This window comes from Brachyhypopomus gauderio, chromosome 3 (genome assembly GCF_052324685.1).
Source record: "Brachyhypopomus gauderio isolate BG-103 chromosome 3, BGAUD_0.2, whole genome shotgun sequence".
Lineage (NCBI taxonomy): Eukaryota > Metazoa > Chordata > Actinopteri > Gymnotiformes > Hypopomidae > Brachyhypopomus > Brachyhypopomus gauderio.
The window spans coordinates 10,594,168-10,618,946 of record NC_135213.1 but is presented as its reverse complement, the minus strand read 5'-3'; the positions used below and the strand labels follow the sequence as shown (position 1 = coordinate 10,618,946).

The 24,779-nt window shown below is 47.4% G+C and overlaps 1 protein-coding gene across 1 annotated transcript in view; it reads right to left on the bottom strand.

The window, feature by feature from the left end:
• ebf3a (EBF transcription factor 3a) overlaps positions 1 to 24,779 on the bottom strand; it is a 61,560-nt gene that overhangs the window by 18,013 nt on the left and 18,768 nt on the right. The window lies entirely within an intron of this gene.

Below are 24,779 nucleotides of genomic sequence, written 5' to 3'. Positions count from 1 at the left end.
GAAGAGTGAGTACACACCAACAGATGAAGAGTGAGTACACACCAACATATGAAGAGAGTGAGAACACACCAACATATGAAGAGTGAGTACACACCAACAGATGAAGAGTGAGAACACACCAACAGATGAAGAGTGAGTACACACCAACAGATGAAGAGTGAGTACACACCAACAGATGAAGAGTGAGAACACACCAACAGATGAAGAGTGAGTACACACCAACAGATGAAGAGTGAGTACACACCAACATATGAAGAGTGAGAACACACCAACAGATGAAGAGTGAGTACACACCAACAGATGAAGAGTGAGTACACACCAACAGATGAAGAGTGAGTACACACCAACAGATGAAGAGTGAGAACACACCAACAGATGAAGAGTGAGTACACACCAACATATGAAGAGTGAGTATACACCAACAGATGAAGAGTGAGTACACACCAACAGATGAAGAGTGAGTACACACCAACAGATGAAGAGTGAGTACACACCAACAGATGAAGAGTGAGTATACACCAACAGATGAAGAGTGAGTACACACCAACAGATGAAGAGTGAGTACACACCAACAGATGAAGAGTGAGTACACACCAACAGATGAAGAGTGAGTACACACCAACAGCTAAAAAGCATTGCACTGAGTAGTGCAAGACATTGCATACATCTATGCATCAACACACACACACACACACACACACACACACACACACACACACATTGACAATCTGTGTGTGCTTAAAGAAGGGCATGTCATTCATCCGTGCCCCATCTTGAACAGCACCTTCCACTGGTCTTTGAATACTGAGTAGCAGAGGTGGGACCAAGTCAGTGTTTTGCAAGTCTCAAGTAAGTCCAAGTCTTTATCCTCAAGTCCCGAGTCAAGTCTCAAGCAAAGACAGTCAACTCAAGTCAAGTCTCGAGTCAAGACAGGCAACCGTCAAGTCAAGTCCCAAGTCTGAAACTTGGAATTTCAAGTCCTTTCGAGTCTTTTTTTTTTTTTACAGGCACCAACGCTTTACGAATGCTACGCTGATGCATTTCTTTACTCGTTTTGTTGGTGTCTGCCAGCCAAAAGATGACAGATCATTTACATTTTATCTTCTCTTAATTACATAAATGTACTTAAACAAGAATGTTTCGTTTTCATTTTACAAGAAAATAGCAAGCTTAATCGTAAGCAAGATGCTGTCATTACGAATGGTTATTCTAAATATTTGGATAAAATGTTTAAATATAGACTAATAAAAGGTTAGGGTTATTTTTTTCATTGTTTTCTGTTATTGTGGGGTCACGGTGTAGGCTACTATTGTTACCCAGGGTATCTGCACATTTAAAAATCTCAAATTCAATGACTTTTAAGACCTTTTTAATACCTCTCACAAGAAAAAATAATACTATTACTGGGGATGCAGGTGTGTTCTTCCACATCGTTGACCGGGGGGGGGGTTTGGTGGCGAACGAGAATTGTTGATGTTGTTGAGGCCGTATACTCCAACGCTAGGAATCTAGCACTAGGACCCTGGAGTGGTTATTTTCTGCATGGTCCTAGCGCTCGATTCGGCAAAGTTCACATCGCGCCAGAACAACTGAACAACACACACTTATAATAATTTAATGCCTCCCCTCATAAAATTCCAGACATTTTAAGACATTTTTAGGCCTTGAATATGGAAAACTAAATTTAAGACATTTTAAGACTTTTTAAGGACCCGCGGGTACCCTGGTTACCTGGAGATTCAGTGGGGTCACATATTCTGATGGCTGCTATCAGAATTGGTCATATATTATGGTGTGATTTTTGTTTCAATAGTTCCACAAAAGCAAAAGTAAATCCAAGAGCAGAAAGTATATGTTATGAATGCAAAACAGAAAAAAATATATCAAAAGTATATATTTTTTATATAATTGGTTATTTGAAACTTATTTTCGTTTGCATTTTGACAAGTTTTTGGTTCCATTGTTTTTGTTTTTTTGGATTTTCCCAGTAAGGTCTTTTGCTTCTGGAATCTCTCTTTGCTTCTGCTTCGTTTTTTGCTTCTGACTTTTGGAACACATTTCACGTGTGGGAGGGTCTTAGATGAAGGCGTTCCTCTGCAATCTCCATTGGTCACTGATTCCGGACTGACACAGAGCTCTGAGACCGCCTCTGGGACCAAGCCACGCCCACCCCACCAGCTTCAAACATGGCGGAACGCGGTGGTTCTGTTTCACAGTAGCATGTAAACTAAGTTTTACCATAAAAGTTTATGATCTTGTTCATCGTGAGTACTGCCGTGTTTGCGCCTTGTGTTACCCGTCATCCGTGTATTTTGCCTGTTCTTTCGTAGTCAGTCTGCCTTGTTGTTTTCTTTGTCCGTGTTCATGCCTGTGTACATTTCATGTCAGGATTGCCAGCCCGTTATGACCCATGCCCGTGACTACAACTCTGCCTTTGGAATTTCCTCTAATAAATCTCGCTCTCCTCAGCGTTTGTGTCCGCCTCCGTGTTCTGCTCCGCGTAGAACGTTGCACTTTTGATATATTTTTTTCTGTTTTGCATTCATAACATATACTTTCTGCTCTTGGATTTACTTTTGCTTTTGTGGAACTATTGAAACAAAAATCACTCCATAATATGTTGGCTCGTGAATACCAACAAAACGAGTAAAGAAAGTGCATCAGCGTAGTTTACGTAGCATTCGTAAAGCGTTTGTGCCTCTGAACAAAAACTGTGAAATAGCGCCCCCTGTGGTCACAAAACTCGACGGTCACAGAATCTGGTGTAACGCCGGTCTGCGTCAGAAGGACGGAAATGAAATTAATGGGGCGCACTTTATAAATATTAATATGCGTTTTAGATTTAGATTTGGGGTAAAAAAAAATCAAGTCTTTGCAAGTAAACAGGTTCAAGTCCAATTCAAGTCCCAAGTTATTGGTGTAAAAGTCCAAGTCAAGTCTAAGTCTCTGAATATTTTTTCAAGTCAAGTCAAAAGTCTTAATATTAATGACTCGAGTCTGACTCGAGTCCAAGTCATGTGACTCGAGTCCCCACCTCTGCTGAGTAGCCATGAAATGCACGATACACATATAGTTTTTCCTAAACATGTTAGTTGAAAAATCCAGCTGACTTCAGAGTTTGTCAATATCGGTGGAGGTAATTAAGTGTTTTGAGTGAATGTGTGACGCGGGACTGGGTAATGGCATCATTTGGAGGCCAGTCACAGATGCGGCGTGTGGAGCCGAGCTGTAATTAGCAAGAAATGCTGTACAGGTTTTCCACTAATTAGCAAATTATGCTGAAAATAGCATCAAGCTAATTAACAGTTATTATGGCATTTTTGAAAGTATGACTTTAATTAGCAAAGTCCTGACGCATGCAATTTCAAACTTGTCCAGGAAAAACACGGGACATGATCAAGAAGCTACGCAGGTGATTAACATGAAGATGGGAAAAAAGAGAGAGAGAGGGAGAGAGGGGGAGAGAGGGAGAAAGTGAGAGTCTTTGTAATGTGGCTAAATCTCCATCTAAATGAAGGAAAAATTAGGGCATGTTTTGTGTGTGTGTGTGTGTGTGTGTGTGTGTGTGTGTGTGTGTGTGTGTGTGTGTGTGTGTGTGTGTCAGTATCGCTGCCAAAAGGCTGGGAGTAGCAGCTTGGTGGATGTCAGGTGGCTGTGCTGCCCAAGCTCAGCTGCTTCCTTATTCTCCCCCACTGCCCAATATCATACACACACACACACACACACACACACACACACACGCACATGCATGCACACAACCCAGCCAAGATGCCACACATGCCCAACAGCCACACACTTCTGTATAAAACACACCCAAACACGGGCCAAAATCATTCACCATCCAAAACACATACACACACATGACATGCCCATCTCAGAACATATTTACACACGTACACACACATCTGATGTGCACAAGACAAACCACACAGGATATAAATCAGGTAAAAATAGACCTTGGTCAGTCATGTCATATTGTTTGGTTACATTCATAGCATTAGAAAACTGCAGTCAAATGAGGTTAAAGGGGAGGGGCTTCCTAATCAGGCCAAAGTGTGATTGGTTAAAAAGTTGGACTCCTGTCTCTCTCTTTTGCCTTTCTCTCCCTCTCTCCTGTCTCTCCCCTTCTCCTGTCTCTCTCTTTTGCCACCCACCACTCCACCCACCCACCGCGCCCCACCGTTCAGGTGTGATTCTGGGGTGAGGGGGGTGGATGGAGATGTGACATCAGCACATACGGCCTCTTCTGTTACTCGGACCAATCAAGTGCCGCTTTGAGACAGACCAGTCGTAGGTGCTCACAGCTCCACCCATATATATATATATATATATATATATATATATATATATATATATATATATATATATATATATACATACACTGTGTGTATACATATATATATAAAATGGGAACCGTTTTAAGCAAAAGGCCTGAAAGAGAGATGATGTGAGGAAGGCTATTTGTAGGGTTGTAGGGGAGACAGGCAGAGGAGTGGAGAGGCAGAGGGAGAGGTAGAGAGAGAAGTAGAGGGAGAGGTAGAGAGAGAGGCAGAGGGAGAGGTAGAGAGAGCTTTGCAGAAGCACAGGGTTCCTTTGGGGGGGGGGGGGGCTCATGAAGAGCTTCCTGTTTTCCTGCCCAAATCCAGTGGGATTTCGGCTGGGTACAACTGCTCTCACACAGGGGAGAGAGAAGAGAGAGTGAGGGAGAGAGAGAGTGAGGGGGAAAGGGAGAGAGAGAGAGAGAGATTATTCCTCCGCTCCACTTCACTACTCCTTTATTTCCTTCCCTCCTTCTGTGGATAAACACTGGCATGTGACTGTGGGGTTGCCTTTGTTCACTCTAGCACTGTCCTCATCCCTTTCTTCCTCTTCTGCCTGATCGTTCTTGTTTTCCTAAAAGGCCCTGACTGACAGCTGACATTCTGATGTTTATTATTGAGGAGTAGACTATTGATGTTATCTGTCAATGCAGAAATCTTAAAAAAAAAAAAAAAAAAAAAACCCACACGGTCCAAATGTCAAAGCTGGAATATTTCCACCCGTTTTATTTCCAATGACCTCCCGCTCTGCCCGTCTTATTGTGTGTTGGGCGGCGTGTGTCCGGCGGGCGATATGCATGCAGGCCTACAGATAGGGCTGAACTCTGTTGTTTTGGAGGCGTGCGGCCGGCTGGTGGAGAAAAGACAGGACGCACCCTGGCCTTTCAGATGAGAGGCCATTCACCAGAGAGCAGACACAGGCGAATCAAATGAGAGCCAGGATGCCGGGAACTAAAGTTGGACCGGATTCAAGACGAAAGAGAAAGAGAGACCAGGAGAGAGAAAGAGAGAGAGAGAGAGAGAGAGAGAGAGAGAGAGAAGCAGACTGATTGCTGTACTCTATTTTCATATGAATGGCAGTCTTAACATATCTTGAGGAAAAGGGCAGCTCTCTGAGGTTTGGACTCCAGTGGTACAGAGCTCCCCAATGCTCTTGCATGCTCACACACGCACACACACACGCGCACACACACACACACACACACACACACACACACACACACACATACACACACACACACACACACACACACACACACACACACACACACACACACACACACACACACACCTACACACACACACACACACACACACACACACACACACACACACACACACACACACACACATGCTCACAGTGTCCATAATTAAACTACCCTGTTTCAAAGTCCTGACAACAGCACAGAGGACAGGGGAACAAGACGATAATTTCATTAGTGTTCATAATGAGCTGCCTCTCAGAGACTCAGGGGTGGGGGTGGGGGTGGTGGTGGGGGGGTGAGGTGAGCCCTGGGCCTTTGGACACTACACACTCTCCCAGTCACACTCTGAACCCACTTCACATTCCCTTAACAAAGCACAGGGACACAGAGACCCAATCTGCAGCCATGCCTGCGGTCTGACCAGGCAGAGAGGACAGGAGCAACAGTGAGGGTGTAGAGTAGGTGGAGATGGGGTGTAGAGTAGGTGGAGATGGGTGTAGAGTAGGTGGTGATGGGGTGTAGAGTAGGTGGTGATGGGTGTAGAGTAGGTGGTGATGGGTGTAGAGTAGGTGGAGATGGGTGTAGAGTAGGTGGTGATGGGGTGTAGAGTAGGTGGAGATGGGGTGTAGAGTAGGTGAAGATGGGTGTAGAGTAGGTGGTGATGGGGTGTAGAGTAGGTGGAGATGGGTGTAGAGTAGGTGGTGATGGGGTGTAGAGTAGGTGGTGATGGGTGTAGAGTAGGTGGTGATGGGGTGTAGAGTAGGTGGAGATGGGGTGTAGAGTAGGTGGTGATGGGTGTAGAGTAGGTGGTGATGGGGTGTAGAGTAGGTGGAGATGGGTGTAGAGTAGGTGGTGATGGGGTGTAGAGTAGGTGGTGATGGGGTGTAGAGTAGGTGGAGATGGGTGTAGAGTAGGTGGTGATGGGTGTAGAGTAGGTGGAGATGGGGTGTAGAGTAGGTGGAGATGGGTGTAGAGTAGGTGGTGATGGGGTGTAGAGTAGGTGGTGATGGAGTGTAGAGTAGGTGGAGATGGGTGTAGAGTAGGTGGTGATGGGGTGTAGAGTAGGTGGAGATGGGGTGTAGAGTAGGTGGAGATGGGGTGTAGAGTAGGTGGTGATGGGGTGTAGAGTAGGTGGAGATGGGGTGTAGAGTAGGTGGAGATGGGGTGTAGAGTAGGTGGTGATGGGGTGTAGAGTAGGTGGAGATGGGTGTAGAGTAGGTGGAGATGGGGTGTAGAGTAGGTGGAGGCTGTCTACATGGGCAGAGAGGAACAGAGAACAGTGAGGGAGAGACACGCAGGAGTGGACGTCCACAGACACCGTCAATAGCCATTGAAATTCAATGGAGACTTTTTCTTAGAAACACTTTGAACTGTGTCTCTCTCTTTTCTCATCCTCTGTCTCTGTCTCTTTCTCTCTCTTTCTCTCGCTGAAGTCATTTAACTGATCATTGGAAACAACAGTTCCTTGTTTGTGTGGGTGTGTTTTACACTTCTAGCATTTTTGTACTAGACTTTTGTAATTAGAGTAATTTAACATTTCCTCTCATTGACTTTGGCGGAACCATACACACACACGAACCATACACACACACACACACACACACACACACACAAACCCACACACACACACACATACCCTAACACCCACAGACATGTACACAAACACAGACATTCAAGAGGGGGTTTCCTGTTTTATGGGAGTAAACGTTGTTTTGTTTGGTCATTAATGCAAAGCTTAATGCTTCTTTCACTTTCCTTCATGCTATCTCTTTTTCTACCTATCTGTCACTCTCTCTCTTTCTCTCTCTTTCACTCTCTCTCTCATTTGCATACTTAATTGATCAATATGCTCCCTGCTCTTTCTGCACATCTGCCAGAGTGGTCCCAACCGATTCCACCTCTCATCGCTCAAAGTGACAGCTCTCTCAGGCTCACACACACACACACACACACAAACACTCTCTCTCTCTCTCTCTCTTCCTCACCCTCTCTTTCTCATCCTCAAGCTTCACCAGTCTTTCTCCAAGACTTACTGCTCTTTCTGGATTTGGAACAATAGCCTCCCAGCTGGCCAGCACTGTCACACAGCTCACTGGAACCAGCACAGACTCCTGACACAGACTCCTGACACAGACTCCTGACACAGGTACCTTACACAGGCACCTTCAGAGGGGTCATAACACATAACTGCAGACATTTCCGGTTCCTCTGTTCCTAACTCTGTTCCTAACTCCTAACTTCCTAAGTGTCTGGCAGGTTCTAAGCTTGTGTGTCTGTTGTAAGCATCAGAATAGACGTGTGTAGGCACAGCGACCTGTGACCATGGCGATGGAGGTGTGAGGAGATCTTCCACAGACTGTTCACTCCACTGCCTCCCTGCAACATGTGCATCACTGCAGCCCTTCAGCTCATGTCACTGTGAGTGTGTGTACACAGCAAAGCCTGCACCATGACACACACACACACACACACACACACACACACACACACACACACACACACACACACACACACACTTCCTCCCTGAGCCTCAGGGTGCAGACTCCCCCTCTGCTTCTCCTCTCCTCTCCTCTCTCCTCCCTCTCTCTCCTTCTCTCACTCTTGCCTCCCCTCAAGGAGCACGCCTCTCTCCCTCAGTGCCATGATGAACTGCCCGGTTGCTTATGAAACACCTCAGCGAAAACAGTTGTTGAAGGGGGAAATACCAGAGGACAGAAGAATCTCATCAGTTCTTCCTGGCAAAGTTTGTCATGTTTCTACTTTTTGATTGATGCTTCAGCCAAGACTGTCATTATTTCAATTAATTTTCTCCCACAGACACTGAGCAAGAAGCCCTTATGAGACTCTAAAAATAGGAGGCCACAATTTTGGCGGGGAGTGCAGACGCACTCCTGTTCTCATCTCTATGAAGGAAAAGTTTAATTTGATCAGAATTCCTCAAGAGGAGGGTTAAATTAATTTGAACAGGGTTGGAGGGGAGAACGGATGCACAGTGACTTTGAGAAAAGAGAAATAAAATAAGATTATATGGAAAAGGACAAGTGCTGACTGTACACTTTGCGCCCGCGCCTCTAAACAGCCGCTCACCGCGATCTCTGGCTAAATAAACGCCGGTGTTCACCTTCACATTATGATGGTGAAGGCAGTCTCTCGAGGCGTAGGAGATAGGGCCCTCTCATCTGCCTGCTAAGCACTGTCGGAGAGAGAGAGAGCGAGGGAGCGCGAAAGAGAGCGAGAGAGAGAAGAACGTGCAGAGAAATCCAGCTGTCCTGAATAACTCTCTCGTTCTGAGTGAGCGCTCTTTCTGTGAAGTGTCAGGAATAAAAACCTCATACTGCAAATAACAGAGAGACGACTTCAGCTAAGAAAGAACGAGTCTGAGCGAGCGACAGAGACACACCAGGAAGGAGGAGAGAGGGAGATGCACTTGGCTGCTTTTAATCTGAGTTTGAAAAATACAACCTGTTTCCTCCCATCCACTGAATCATCCCTTCATCGATCCAGAGCAAATCTGACAAGTCTGCTCTTCTAAACACTCATAAAGCCAAGCGAGGCGGGCGCCGACCTGAAACGCTTCACTACGAGGTAGGCGACCTGCACAGATATCTGAGCAAACGTCAGACAGAGAGGGAGCTTCATTCCGCGTGCTCCTTAACCCCTTTGTGTTGTGTTTCTGCTGAGGAGCGTCAGGCTGAGCGGCTGATTTGAGATCGGAGTATAATTGTACAGTCAGGATGGCACGCTGGGTGAGTCTTTGTACTGGAGGCATCACGGTGATCTATCCTCATTATTGTGGAAATAGGTTCTGGCAGGGCTCAGTAAATAAAACCGAGACTGACGGCAGGATGGGGAGCAGGGTGGGGAGTTGGGGGGGTGGGGGGGATCTGCCTTCCTACCAATTAGACTAGCCCTAGGCAGTGCTTTTAACAGCAGATAAATCCCGCAAATCGCTAAAGTGATCCTGTCACAGGCTCCAAATATGGAAAAAAAAACACTACTGTGAAGATTGTGAGAAGAGGAGGAGAGGAAAGGAGGAGAGAGCAGAGGAGAGTTATGGAGACTGCTTTAATGAGTTGGAGTGGGTTTCCATGTGAGGGCTGCACCTCACAGCTGGGGACAGTTGATTGACAGGTCAGATCAGCTTCCTCAGCCAGTGGGGCCAGATGGAAAAAGCAGGAAGCTGTTTAATATGCAGGTTTTTCCCCCCTCCCTCCTGCTTCTCTACTCCACTGTGAACAGAAATTCCCAAATTGCCTCACCTTCTACCTGTAAAATTATTAATTTATTATTTTCCATAATAAAAGCAGAATCCGCTTCTTGTTTGCCAGGATTTCACTTTTAGCTTTTTTCTTTTGCTCGTGGTAAATCTATTTAAAGGGGGAGTTAACAAAGCATGTTAGTGTGAGCAGAACAGAAGAGTTCACCAGCGAGCCAAACGTGTAAGACGATCAGCGCCGGACGTGGCCGCTCAGTAAGTGCACTGGATGATCACAGCCGTGAGTGAACTTCTCCTCCACAAGCGTAATCCAAGCAGGACAGAAATAAGCTTTTCACAAGTCAGCTGGGAAAGAGAATTATAACCAGATTTTTCTTCTTCCACTGTTGGACAACTTTTCTGAGCCTAATTGAAGAGATAATATTCCCGTTAAGAATCTCGCCACCACATGAAGAGGGAACCGAAGTCCAAAAAGTGGGGGGACAGGAAGAGCACTGGTGAGAGGCTTGTTCAGGCTTCTGATACTCACTTCCTGTCTGTCTGCATGGTCGCTTCCTGTGCTGTGTGTGTGGTTGTGTGTCTGTGGTGGGTGATGTTTTTACAGCCAGCACTGTTTGCTTGTTTTAACATTGATCTCATCCTTCTCTGATGTGTGTGTGTGTGTGTGTGTGTGTGTGTGTGTGTGTGTGTGTGTGTGTGTGTGTGAGAGAGAGAGAGAGAGAGAGAGAGAGAGAGAGAGAGAGTGTGTGTGTAAGAGACAACAGTAAGGACTGTGGACAACCCTCTAAAGCTAAAAGACCAATATCTAAAAAATGTAAATAAAAATATGTGTGTGCTCCCTCATTGGCTTCTGTTCCATAATCAAAATAATCAAAATAGCAGAATAAAAATCAAGACCAGAGAAAACACACCATCTCACGGCAGATTATGTCTGAATTGTTCTTTCCAAATGACTCAACACGCCAGGAAACTCGATCTGAATGGCACAGTTAACATTTGCATGACACGGCTGATATTCACACGATGCACAGCCTGTCCCCTGGTCCACTTCTGGAGAGGAGAGTGGGCCACGGCACACGGGGGAGCGGCCGGACCACAGCAGAGCACGGCTCTAGCCCCGCACACTCTACACACGGCCTTCATGAATCATCTTCCGCTGCAGGTCGGAATTAATGCAAATCCCTGGCACAAATCAAAGTGCTAAATAATGTGGCTAGAACAATAAATTTGGCCTTATAACGCTTAAAGACGGATTCCACTGGGAGTGGAGAAGTAGAGGAGAGAGAGAGAGAGAGATAGAGAGAGGGAAAGAAGGAGAGAGAAGGTGGGGGGGGCAAATCGGATCGTTCTTTATCATGACAGATCTCCTTTGCACACTAATTTTCTTGTTAAAGAAGGAAGGAGGTGGTGAAGGCCTTTTGTCCTGCTGTTTGTGGCTGTCAGCGGTGAGGTGTGGCTCCTCTCTCCCCCATTCACAGCCACATTAACCTGGAGAACAGCTACATTAGTGCAGATTAGCATCTAACTGGGTCAGTGCTCAGAGTTGCTCCGCGCGCATCTGCAGTGAGTCCTCCGCAGGTCGGCGTGCACGGCTGGGGAAGTGTTCGCCACCAGCACACCGATTACAAGTGTGGAGGGAGCAGCCCACAGACAACTGTGTTGATACAGGCAAAAGAGCTGCCTGCTTTGCTCAGAACTCAGGTCTATGATAAGAACTGACGTCTATACTCAGAAGTCAGGTCTGTTATCAGGACTCAGATCTATGATCAAATTCAGCTCCATACTCACCACTCAGGTCTATAGCCTGTAGTGGGCAGAGCTGGGACGATAACTGGTAGAGCACCAGTGGTTGTTTCATTATTCCTGCACATGAGTAACTATAGTATGAGGACATAGTGAAGTTACAATAGGACCTGCTGTGTAGTTCAGTACACAAACACACACACACACACACACACACACACACACAAACACACACACACACACACATACACATACACACACATGAGAGAGAAAGAGCCTATGTTGCTGCCCACCCTCTTGACAGATGTGCTTCAAGAAGGAGGTGTTACACAGAAGGCAGTAAAGTAAAAAAAGACAGACAGACAGACAGATAGACAGACAGAAAGGATGCAGCACGACTCTCCAGTCTCTTAATAGACAGGGCAAGGAGGAACAAGCCAAAGAAAGCGGCCCACTCGTGGTCTCTTCCGGGAGAGAGGAGAGGCGTGCTCTGCGGGGAGGCTAGCCAGGAAAACGTTAGCGTAGCCGACACTCCACGCCAAGATGATGAAAGTTGTCAGAGTTCAAATTTACCCATACTCCTCACTTATGACATGATTGATTTTCCTTCAGAGTTCTCAAACACACGATTGTCTTTCTCCCTTGCGTTCACTCACACGGACCAAGTTAATGCACACCCTATCCTTCTCCGCCCCCACTCCCTCTATCCCTCCCTCTCTCCCTCTCTTTCTCCATCTCTGGGTCTAAAGGGGCTTGGCATGCAGACGAACATACCAAGATGACAGAAAGGGATGATTTTGAAAGCACAATTTTATACCTGTCAATCATCATGACTAAACGGAACAACTCAAAGACCAATCAGGACAGCCTGTGGCAGGGTCACCACGGATCAGGGGCGGGCTTCCACCACAGAACCCCAGAGCTGAAGCGATGCGGAGAGTTATTATCATTTTTAAAATAAAAATGATAATGACTCACATCTTTAAACTGACATTTTAAGTATTCTTCACCAGAATCTTCATGGTGTTTCTACCCTTTCTTTCTTAAATTAATGAGCTGAAGCACATATTAATAAATGATAGAATTTCATTTCATAAACTGAGATTCACTTTATCACGTAGGTGCTTCAGAACACCACCAATTACTGTTTATTTAATTATTAATGCAGAATAAATAAGAAAGAAAAAAAACATGTTAAAAATCTTTGGGTTCCAGTCAAACATTCTGAAACATTAATGGGGAAGGCCAGAGTGCTATAAAAACAGATAGGCAGCCACAGTGAATTATAAATCACTATTGATTTTTTTCCTCTCTTCCTTGACTCTCAGGTAATCGCATGTTGCCACATGTAAAGTGCACTTTCCTGGCTCAGGCAAACAGCAGCCATCAAATATATATGAGACGGCTAGATGTATGACCAATCTCATTTAGCAAACAAGAAAGAAGAGGACAGGGACTCAGGGTAGCAGACACACACACACAGTGTGCGACAGGGTGTGTGTGTGTGTGTGTGTGTGTGTGTGTGTGTGTGTGTGTGTGTGTGTGTGTGTGCCATGTATGCGGGGACTCCTCAGGAGTTTATAGCAGCAAAGAGGGGACCCTGCCGGGTTGTGGTTTGATATGTTGCCTTGTTAGCATGGCTAAGAGGGGCATAAATATTTCTTTATTATTTGCCGGGGCCTTCCTCTCTGCTCCTAATAGACAGGCCACGTGGAGTTAAAGCCACATTAGCTGTTGCCGGGACCCACCATCACTCTCCCAAATATAAAAGATAACAAGGGCTTGCTGTTTACATGACAACCCCCAGCTCTGCCATCCCAGTGTGTGTCTGAGAATGTAGCATCTATCTATCTGTATATCTATCTATAGATATATACAGATAGCGAGAGAGGTCTGTGTGTGTGTGTGTGTGTGTGTGTGTGTGTGTGTGTGTGTGTGTGTGTGTGTGTGTGTGTGTGTGTGTGTGTGTGTGTGTGTTTGTGTGTGTGTAAAAGGTTATGTACAAGCAAAAACAGGCTGCTATCGCAGTACTGTGTTCATCACTGGAGCTCAAAATCAGACTGCCTTTTCTCCCAAGGCAACCTCAGACAAAGTGGACAATTACTATTGGCATTTTACATGTAAATATTTAACACTTCACAGCTAGTTTGGCCCTAAATGGCCATTAGGTCCAGCTCCGGCCCCGTGCCTGGGCTCTCTCTGTGGACCCCTGCACCATACTACACCACAGCTTTATTGGATTACAGTTAACACAAATCTCTCCCTCACACAGTACACGATGAAAGACCCAATTTGAGACAGGCGCAAGGGTGTATGTGTGTGTGTGTGTGTGTGAGAGAGAGAGAGAGAGAGAGTGAGAGTGAGAGAGAGAGAAAGAGAGAGAGAGAGAGACAAAGACAGTAAGAGGCTAATGGCTCCTCCAGCGGAGCAGGCTGCCCTTATGAGACGGGTCCAGGCTGGAGAGGGGGCCTTGCTCAGGTTAATTGATGGGTCTGGCCTGTGCTTCATTAGAGAGTCATGTCAAGCTTAGGTACGGACACAGGAGAGACCTGCTTCCACTCACATGTTAATCCGCCCATTCCAACCCAACTGCACTTAATTAATCTGTACTAGTTTCCTAGTCACACTCACGCACACACACGTGCACACATGATACAAATGTGTACAATACAAATAGACACTGCAGTAATTACTGAAATTGATTTCCATAGTGTAAATATTACTATAGCTATCTGTGCAAGCAGTGCTATCTTGTATGTGTATGTGTTTATGTGTGTAGTCCACTCTTAGCAGTGCTATCTTGTATGTGTGTGCGTCTGTGTGTGTCTGTGTGTGTGTGTGTGTGTGTGTGTGTGTGTGTGTGTGTGTGTGTGTGTGTGTGTGTGTGTGTGTCTGTGTGTGTGTGTGAGAGAGAGTGCGTGTAGTCCACTCTTAGCAGTGTAAGGTGTGGTAAAGATGCTCTAGGCGTCTCTGCCGTTTTCACTCTCTCTCCGGCACCGTAAGCTAAGAGCGCTTCATGTGCGTGACCCCACGCCCTCTCCCTCTGACCCCACACATGTATGTTTAATGAGGGTGCAGTTAGTAAGGCCGACACCTCTGTTCAGAATCCCAACACACTGCTTTGAGGGGCCTGGGTCTTTCAGTCCTGGTCTTCATCACACACACAAACACACACACTGTGTCTCGCACAGAGAGTGAGAGAAAGGAAGGAAGACAGAGAAAAGAGGAGAGATGGAGAGATGGAGAGGCAGAGAGAGAGAGAGACAGAGAGAGAGAGAGAAAGAGAGAGGCTCACTGTTCTAAGTCCAGGGTCTTTGCGCAGCTTCTGGTGCTCCTAAGAGAAGATGCGGCTCATTTCACCACCACAATTAGACAAAAAGACTATTGATGCCTTAATGTCTGTTTGTTCAACAGCTCTGTGTGTATCAAACACACCTCCATCACAAGAACCAAGGTTTCCTCTAGAGGGTGGCTGCTCTCATATATGCCTCCCCAGAGTACATGCGCACACACACACACACACACACACACACACACACACACACACACACACACACACACACACACACACACACACCTCTAGGGGCTTTGGCCAAGCTCCTGTCCATCTCATCTCACAACACCTTGGTGAAAAGAAAGAGTTTAAAAAGTGAGCCGTTCCACTGCTCCAGTGTTCTACTCTTCCAGTGTTCCAATCTTCTAGTGTTCCACTGCATTCAAGTGTTTTGCTCTTCCAGTGTTCCTCTGTTCCAATGTTCCACTGCATTCAAGTGTTCTACTCTTCCAGTGTTCCTCTGTTCCAATGTTCCACTGCATTCAAGTGTTCTACGCTTCCAGTGTTCCTCTGTTCCAATGTTCCACTGCTCCAGTGTTCTACTCTTCCAGTGTTCTGCAGTTTTGCTGTTCCACTGTTCCATGCTCCAGGACCTCCACAGGAGTACAGAATTACCTTTTTGTCCTTACAAACGTCTATAGGTGTTAGTGCCTTTCTGTAGTGACAGTTAGCAGGACATGGCTATTAGCAGGACACGGCTGTCAGCAGGACGGGGCTGTGAGCAGGACATGTCTGTGCACCAGGCAGCGCTGCTCCGTCCTGCCATGGCCACGATGAATGAAGACAGAGAATCGGTTATGGGAAGTGCTGTGTCAAGCCGTGAAATCATCAGCAACAGATCTCTTTCTCCCTCTCTCTCTCTCTCTCCCTCTTTCTTTTTTCTTCTCTTTCTTTCATTCCCTCTCTCTCGCCCTCTCTCCCTCTCTCTCTCTCTCTTCCTTCTCTCTCTTTCTCTCCCTTTCTCTCTCTCTCCCTATCTCACTCTCATCCTGTCTTTCCTTCTCTCCCTCTCATTCCATCTCAATTGTCAAGAAACACAAAGCAGAAACAAAGGTGGGTGAGAGAGCGATATTGAGTTCCTTGGCTTGCGCAGTGTCAGGTATTTTATGTCAGCATCGGGGTCTGTATGCTACACACACAGACATGGAAAGGGTCATGGAAGCTGAATAGCACGCTGGGCTCATGCTGTGTGCTGCCTCTGAGCAGAGCAGGTTATTATACCCTCAGAATGTCACCAGGACCTGAACACATGTCAGTGGTATCAACTAGCAACCCCTCATATATTCTCCCGCCTACCTCTTTAAGACCAGGATCTATTACACACAGCAGCAACAACTAGTTATTTGCCCCCAACCAATTGTGCGCATGCACGCACACACTCACTCACTCGCGCACACACAAACACACACACACATGCCACATACAGACACAGACAATGCCTGAACACTGATTTCTAACCTTACACCACTGCCCACCCTCATGAACCATTTCTCTCATTTTCTGCAATGACCTCTGTGCTCTGGAAACAATTACTCCTAGAAAGCCTGTCAATATCATTATTTTTACAAGAAATCAATACACTTCACAAAGTTAATGGAGGATTCAGTGCTAAGACGTTTACCTCCTCTCTCTTTCTCTCTCTCTCTATGTCTCTCTCTGTCTCTCTGTCTCTATATCTCTCTCTCTCTGTGTCTCTCTCTCTGTGTCTCTCTCTGTCAGGGTCTGGGAGGAAGGTCAGCTGGGCACAGATGACAGGTTCTGCTGGACATGTAGCAGACAGTCAGAAGCAAGTGGAGGAGAGAGATGGAGGGATGGAGGGATGGAGGGATGCAGAGTGAACAAGGGTGGCTGGAAGAGGAGCTGCTAGTGGAGCAGCAGGAGAAGGAGGAGGAGGAGGAGGAGGAGGAAGAGGAGGTGGACGAGCGGAAAGGGCTGAAGGCAGGCGTGGAAAACGTCAAACACTGCAGGAAGGCCAGCTCTAACGAGGCAAAGATGTCAGCCGCTACCAGTGTTCATTCACCAATGAACAACTCGCCGAGAGGGAGAGAGAGAAAGAAGGAGGGAGGGTGAGAGATAGAGGGGAGAGAGAATGAGAGAGAGAGAGAGAGAGAGAGAAAGAGAGAGAGAAGAGGGAAGATGCCTAGGAAACGGGATTAGAAAGGCTGCCAGCGCATTGCTCTCCAACAGTTTATTTTCACCCTTTCTCCCTCTCTCTCTCTCTCATTCTTTCTCTCCCACACTCTTCTATTTCTTCTCTGTTGGCCCTGGATGGTCACAGTCAGAAAATGGACACTGCGTTATTGTCCTTGGCCAAATGTACAAAACAACAACACAGATCATCAAATAGCAGACACACCTCTCACACACTTCTCACACACCTCTACGCTCTCCTGCTAAGAGCACCCCACTCACCCTGCAGTAGAAGTGAACTGAAGTCACACGTGCAGCTCCTAAGTACCTCACGCATGTTTGTTTGTTTGTGTGTTTGTTTGTTTGTGTCCGAGTGTGTGGTGCGTGGTGTGCTCGCCGCCTCTTTAAGCTCACTGATTCACTGCAGTGAAACAGCACCAGCTCTTACTATCTCCATGGCCCAGATGGCTGCTACACTGTGCCAAAACGCTTCCTGTCAACAGCCTCATGAACTACCAGATCACACGGTGACAAGAGATACGTCTCCATATCCATTCCGTTTTAGGGCTCTGTGTGTGTGTGTGTGTGTGTGTGTGTGTGTGTGTGTGTGTGTGTGTGTGTGTGTGTGTGTGCCCAGCCCACAGCAGGCGGCTGGAGGTGCGGACGTGAGGGCCCAGACCCTCCCACCACTCGGATGGGGAGATGTGATTGGCTGATCTGTGTTGAGGAAGATTTTCTCACCACCATGCTGACACTGATCTGCCACTCTCTATAAATTACAGCAAATAATAATCAAACAACAAAATTACGTATAAAAAAATTATCCCAGGTACAGATATACGTTGAAACACATATTGTCCAGTTTGCACTTAAAGTTAGACTTAAAGAGCTAACACGAATAAGTATTTTTCTTCTGCTCTGAGATCAGCCTGTTTGATTTCGTTCTGCACAGTAAAGGAAGGGGGAATGGTGTGTTCTGGTTCACATGCACACTGAGACATACCCTCCCACAACTATGCAGGCGTTTGCCAAGAGGCTTGAGCCCTTCACCGGATGTAGAGTGATTTATTTTGTTGGCATTTCCTCTTCCTGGTGTCTGTGTGTGTGTGTGTCTGAGAAAAGCTGGATAAACTGAAGGCTTTATTCCAATCACACAACCTAGCACCAAACAAAACATCACAGCTCATACAAGAGTGCCATCATACTGGAGCCACTGATTTTAGACTTCCAGAAGTGTGTGTGTGTGTGTGTGTGTGTGTGTGTGTGTGTGTGTGTGTGTGTTACTAATGTAAGCCACATGTAGACAAGCAGCAGTATTCTTATTGGCTGCTGCGAGATGGGAAACAGAATGTCTCAGAGGGGAAAAGCCCCACCTCACATCAGCAAACCCAAAAGACCATGGCCCATAGCCCCAACACCTTGACACGCATCACAGAGCACGCTCCACGCAGGCACACACATCACAAAGCACGTGAGACGCAGGCGCACGCATCGCAGAGCACGTGAGACGCAGGCCCACGCATATCCAGAACCAAATCAAAAAATAAACAGCCGAAAGAGAGAGGGGAATAACAACGACAACCCCGAAATTGAACATTTGCCTGACATGATGGAGGAGTGTGAGCTCGTTTCTTTCTGTCATATCGCCCTGTTCTGCATCGACAACAACACTCTTCCTCTACTCTGCTCCCAGCTGATTCCCAGCGCACAGCCGCACTTCCGAATTACCTGACACTTTTGCCAGATTCTCCTCTGACAGCCGAGCGCCACGGAGATTCCGAGGCACGTCTGCTGACAAGCAGAAATATCAATATTTGAATAAATTGTACATTTTGCAACTCCCTCTCTTTGAGTTTCTCTCTCGCTCTCATCCAGGAGAGAACTTGTTTTCTTTTTGAGCGGGGTTTATCCCCCCGGAGCATCCAGGGAAAACTCCCGCATGCACACGCGTTTCATCACGTGACAGCCACACTGACTGACATCAGAAGCAGCCATCAGTCGACAGAGTCGATGAAGTTTACCCCCCTCAACACCCACAATGCTTCTGTGCCAGGTGTCACCCCCCCCCCCCCCACCCAACAACACGCATGCACACACACACACGCACACGCACATGCTCACACACACACACACACACTTCCATTCTCAATGAATGACAAAATAACAGAAAATCAAGCAAAAATTCAACATGGCTGAGCGACCAATCGTGGGCGAGTCATGCTTCTCTGAGATGTGTGAGGGAGCGGTGTGTGTGTGTAATGTGTGTGTGAGGAAGCGGTGTGTGTGTGTAATGTGTGTGTGAGGGAGCGATGTGTGTGCGTAATGTGTGTGTGAGGGAGCTGTGTGTGTGCGTAATGTGTGTGTGAGGGAGCGGTGTGTGTGTGTAATGTGTGTGTGAGGGAGCGATGTGTGTGCGTAATGTGTGTGTGAGGGAGCTGTGTGTGTGCGTAATGTGTGTGTGAGGGAGCAGTGTGTGTGTGTAATGTGTGTGTGAGGGAGCGATGTGTGTGCGTAATGTGTGTGTGAGGGAGCTGTGTGTGTGCGTAATGTGTGTGTGAGGGAGCAGTGTGTGTGTGTAATGTGTGTGTTTGGGGGCTGCTGGCTTGTCTGTGGCCCCTTTGTCTGTTTGTTGTTGTTCTGCTGGGCTCACAGAGTCGTATCCTGAGGCTGCGTAGAAGACACTTGTTAGGATTGAGTCTTAAAGCAACTGACTGTTCCTGCTAACAAGCACACGGAGACAATCATATAAAGGCATCCAAACGCTGTCATTAACATTTATGAGTGCTGCAGGTGTCAGTCAAGACATGCCGGTACAAATAAAGTGATTTAACATGAACGTAGTAGGAGCATTAGAGGGGGTTGTGTGTTTTTAATTTGCATGCCAGAGTCTGTTTATACGCCTCTCTAACAGGCAGATCGGCATGTTGGTGAACGTTCCTGAGCGCAGCGGAGACAAATGTCACTGTATTTTATAAGAGCGATCATGTTTAATAAAATGCATCATTAGAGATGAGATCAATATGAAAACGCCTGGTCTGTTCAAGCAACACAAACATGATGAGCTGTGCACTACACCACCCCCAAAACCCACCATGCCTCTGTACAACACACACACACACACACACACACACACACGTCACCTCCCTTTCCACTTTTTTACATATCTTCATCATCAGAGCGGAACAGAGATTACGAGATGCGTGTTTCAAGCTGCGTGTGCTGAGAGGAATATTCCACCTGGTCTGCATCCTCACACGTGCTTCTCAAGCCTGGGGCTCGTTAACGGAACGTGGAAAGGCACACGCACCTCTCTGCTCTGCATTTCTGCAAGTGAGCGAGGAGTAATGAGAATTTAAACACACCTATTATACTGAACAGAGGTGAGATCAGAGCAGCCCAGCCAGCCCAGTAGTGTGAAGGGTGACTACCATGAAGGAGGTCTGTGCTAGTATCAAATATCTGTCTGCTCCCTACACCTCTCTGCAGTGTGTGTGTGTGTGTGTGTGTGTGTGTGTGTGTGTGTGTGTGTGTGTGTGTGTGTGTGTGTGTGTGTGTTGGGGTGGTCCCTCTGTACCTCTCCACCAGCCACCACCCTGTCTTTCTCGGTGATTAATGATAGATTACCCTGCCCCCCACCCCCACCCCAGCCACAGCACCTGCCCTCCTCTCTGTGTAATGCGGGGCTAAAGTGTGACCCCAGGGTGGGCCTCATCGCCCCTCTGGCCTGCTCCCACCTCCCCAGCATGGGGAGACGTACCTCCCCCTACATCACTCCCTGCTCCCTGTATGCACTATGTCAAATTCTGGGGCTTGGATGACATCTACGTGGTCACGCTCAGACTCAAGCAAAACACAGGACACACACGTGAACATTTTTTTCATATGCTGTCCTGTCACACAGAAACACAATAGGATCCTCAGCACACACACACACACACACACACACCTATGCGTACCGGTGTCTGTGGTACAGGAATTGCTTTGGCAGGTCTCTGACCTATGCATGTCTATGTGCGTGGGGGGAGGGGTGTGTGGAGAATTCAGCAGGCGTTCAGCATCTCTGCCCCCCTTTTCAATCTCCCCCATGTCCCGGTGAACTAACACTACAGTGATGCCTTTCACCCTTCAGTGGCCCCCGCCTCACTGCTAATCAGGATTACTCCAGTCCGTCAACACTGATTTCAATAAAAGGAAAAAGAGTGAGAGAGGGACAGATAGAGAGAGACAGACAGAGTGAGAGAGAGAGAGAGAGAAAGACAAAAAAATTATCATAAATATAGAAGCACAGGGGCTGGCCTTGCCGGCTGGTTGTCGTGGCGATAGCAGAAGGTGATTAAAATCTCATTCGACGGGAATCCGACTGATTCAGGGTGGCCAGACAGAGGAGTGTGCATGTGTGCACACACACACAGACACACGCACACATACACACACTCCTCTGGTGGTATGAGCAGGCAGTGTGATTATGATTGGCCTCGTCCCCCAGTTCTGATTGCACACACCCGCACAAATTGGCACAAAGTAGATTCATGAACAACAAATGACAGAGGAAGGCGAACCTCTTCTGAGCATGCCATCGCTACGGTTACGCATCCCACAGCCTGTGACACACCTCATGCTAATTTGCCGCCTCTGTAAAGAGACGGGTAGAAAAAACGACACTATGTCCCCGTGGCCCCCTGTCGCTAACACGCTAACATGCTCACCTTTAAATGGATGTGACATGTGACCTTGTGACTTCCTTAGTGAAACAAATTACCTAGCCATGTTCTTACATTATTATTTTTGTGGTTAAAGTGAAAGAATATTTAGCACTGCATAGTGTGTGTGTGTGTGTGTGTGTGTGTGTGTGTGTGTGTGTGTGTGTGTGTGTGTGTGTGTGTGTGTGTGTGTGTGTGTGTGTGGCAGAGTGCAAGAGACTGTGTGTGTGTGTCCGTGTGTGTGTGTGTGTGTGTGTGTGTGTGTGTGTGTGTGTGTGTGTGTGTGTGTGTAAGAGAGAGAGAAAGAGAGAGAGAGAGTGTGTGAGAGTGCGGTTTAATTACCCTGTTGACACATGTATCTGATGCAACACTGCTGCTAGTTGCTGAAACCCCTGAACAAACACGCATCACTGAAGAAACATGTCCAAGGTATGTGCTAAAAAAACAGCGCAGAAATACCAACATGCAGAAAATGAATCCTGACTCCCAGCAGCGGAGCTCAAAGCACAGAGGCTAACAGCTTTTCCTCAGTGTCCTCACTAATAAACCACTGCACTTCCACCTCACTATCACAACACACACGGCTTAAGTACAAACAGCAGAGCTGGGGGGTTGGGGGGGGGGGGGGGCAGTTGTTTTAGTTTGACATCATTATCAACTCCAGAGGCGGCGGGTGCGAAAGTGCACGTCAATGTGCTCACTGTCCCCACGTCAGGGCCACTCAACACGGTGGGAGGTGGCGTTCACTCACACGGGCTGCCTTGTTTTCCTAAGCAATTAAAGGCAGCAGGATCAATGGAGGACAAGGCAAAGCGCTCCCATTAAGCTCTGTTAAGGGTTGTAAAGCTGACCTGTGCAACAGGGCCTGATGTGTGGGGCGTCTACACCACATATGTGGAGTATGTATGCTTGGGGCTGAGTCTGAATGTGCCGGGTAAGCTCTGGGTGTACGGCCTGCTAGGTGCAGCGGGTTGTGTGTTTTCTGGGTGCAGTGTGTGTGTGTGTGTGTATGTGTGTGTGTGTGTGTGTGTGTGTGTGTGTGTGTGTGTGTGTGTGTGTGTGTGTGTGTGTGTGTGTGTGTGTGTGTGTGTGTGTGTGTGTGTGTGTGCGTGCAGATGCGTTAAAGAGGCTAAAGACTTGTCTGGCTTGTGTCAGGCTGACAGGGCAGGGCAGTTAAACAGAAGGAAGAGAGAGAGTAACCCAAGAGGCCAGACTCTTTGAGGAGATAATGTCCAACTTTCTCTCTCCCTCTCTCTCTCTCTCTCTCTCTCTCTCTCTCTCTCTCTCCTTCTGTATCTCTCTCCCTCTCAGCTTCCCACAGGCCAATTAAAGCTCCTCCACACACAGGAAAAGTTGGCTAGGACTTACTCTCCCTCTTCCTCCTCCCTCTCTGTGTCTCTATGCCTAGCAACTCACCCCCCCCCCCCCCCCCACACACACACACACACACACACACACACACACACACACACACACAGCTGTTGCACCCCCTCCCAGTATTTAGAATACCTTTCTCTCATCACCCTACTCAACCCCCGCGGGTCCAGTCCGGTCTGGTTCCCAGAGGGTCCAGTCCGGCTGCTCCAGTCTGCACTCTCCTCTGAGAGAGAACAACGCTTATATCGAATCCACCGCAACTGGGTTTTCACATCGCAACACCACTGACATGGAGTCACTTTCTGGCCTTCATATCCTGATGAAAGACACGGTGTGGGCAAGATGGGCTGATCTCAAATCAGTGCACTGGCCCAGTGAGGTAGCAATGCCCATGACGGCCACGTTAGGGAGCGGTGGGTGGGGTGGGCAGGAGCGGAAGGAGGGGGGGCAGTGATGGGTTGCCAGTGAGGTAAATAATCAACCCACACCTAGCGCAGGACGAGCATTCTCAGTCGCTGCCATCCTAATCAACACTTAAGGAATCAAATTGGATTTGGCCTAGAGACTAATGGACTCCAGATTGTTTGTGTGTGTGCACTGCAAGGAGGGGAGGGTAGAGAGTCTGCTCAAGTGTGTGTGTGTGTGTGTGTGTGTGTGTGTGTGTGTGTGTGTGTGTGTGTGTGTGTGTGTGTGTGTGTGTGTTTGTGTGTGTGTGTGTTTGTTTTGGAGGTAATGTGTGTTGATGCATACATTCACATTATGTTAGCTAGTCAAACACGTGAACAAGTGTGAGAGTGGGAGTTGTGTGTGTGTGTGTGTGTGTGTGTGTGTGTGTGTGTGTGTGTGTGAGTGTTTGTGCATGTGTGTGTCCGCTGTGTGTTTTCCAGCATGTCATCCTGTAGGTCTAACAGAAGAATGGCATTTTTTTAAAGCGTCCCTTAAACTCAGCACCCCACAGGGACGTGTGGTTTGGCGTGTCATTATGGACCTGGACCGTCTTGCTTGAATAAGATTGGCTAATGCTTTACAGATGCATCTGCAGGCTCCTCTGCCCCTGGACCTCAGAGGAAGAGCTACAGTTTCCTGGGCTTCATGCACTGGGCTCAGGAGTCAAGTTCTCCTAGTGAGGTCACAACGTTCCTACACACACTTGTACTCACACTTGTACTCTAACACACATGCTCAGCAGTGTGTGCGGGACCTAAGATGGACCTGTATGTTTGTGTGGCTTGTGTGTGCAGATCTGTGCTGTTCAACACACACTTAACTGGGAATTACCCTCGAAACCTCCCGGCATATTTCAGCAATTCTGTCATTAGCGTGGCTAATAAAACTCATGCTCTTTCCTTACGACACATTCCAAACACTCCAAATGCTGTATTTTCTCTCTCCTTCTCTCTTTCTCTCTTCATCTCTCTCTCTCTCTCTCTCTCTCTCTCTCTCTCTCTCTCTCTCTCTTTCTCTTTCTCTCCCTCCATCTCTCGTCACTCCTGAACTGTCAAAAGCAGATGTTAAGGAAATCCAGCCCATGCCCTTCCTGCTGTTATTCTGCAACCCTCCAGCCACCCCCCCCCCCCCCCCCCAACACCACCACCACCACCACCACACCCCCTCCGCTCAATGGCTGCAGTGGCACAGTACTTTTTCATTCAGCATATTGACCAGGCTCCCGGCTGGGCAGGCCCGTGTTTTTATTGTTAATCGATGCCAATCCATTTCGAGCCTTGATGTTAAATAGAGATCAATACGGGCAAG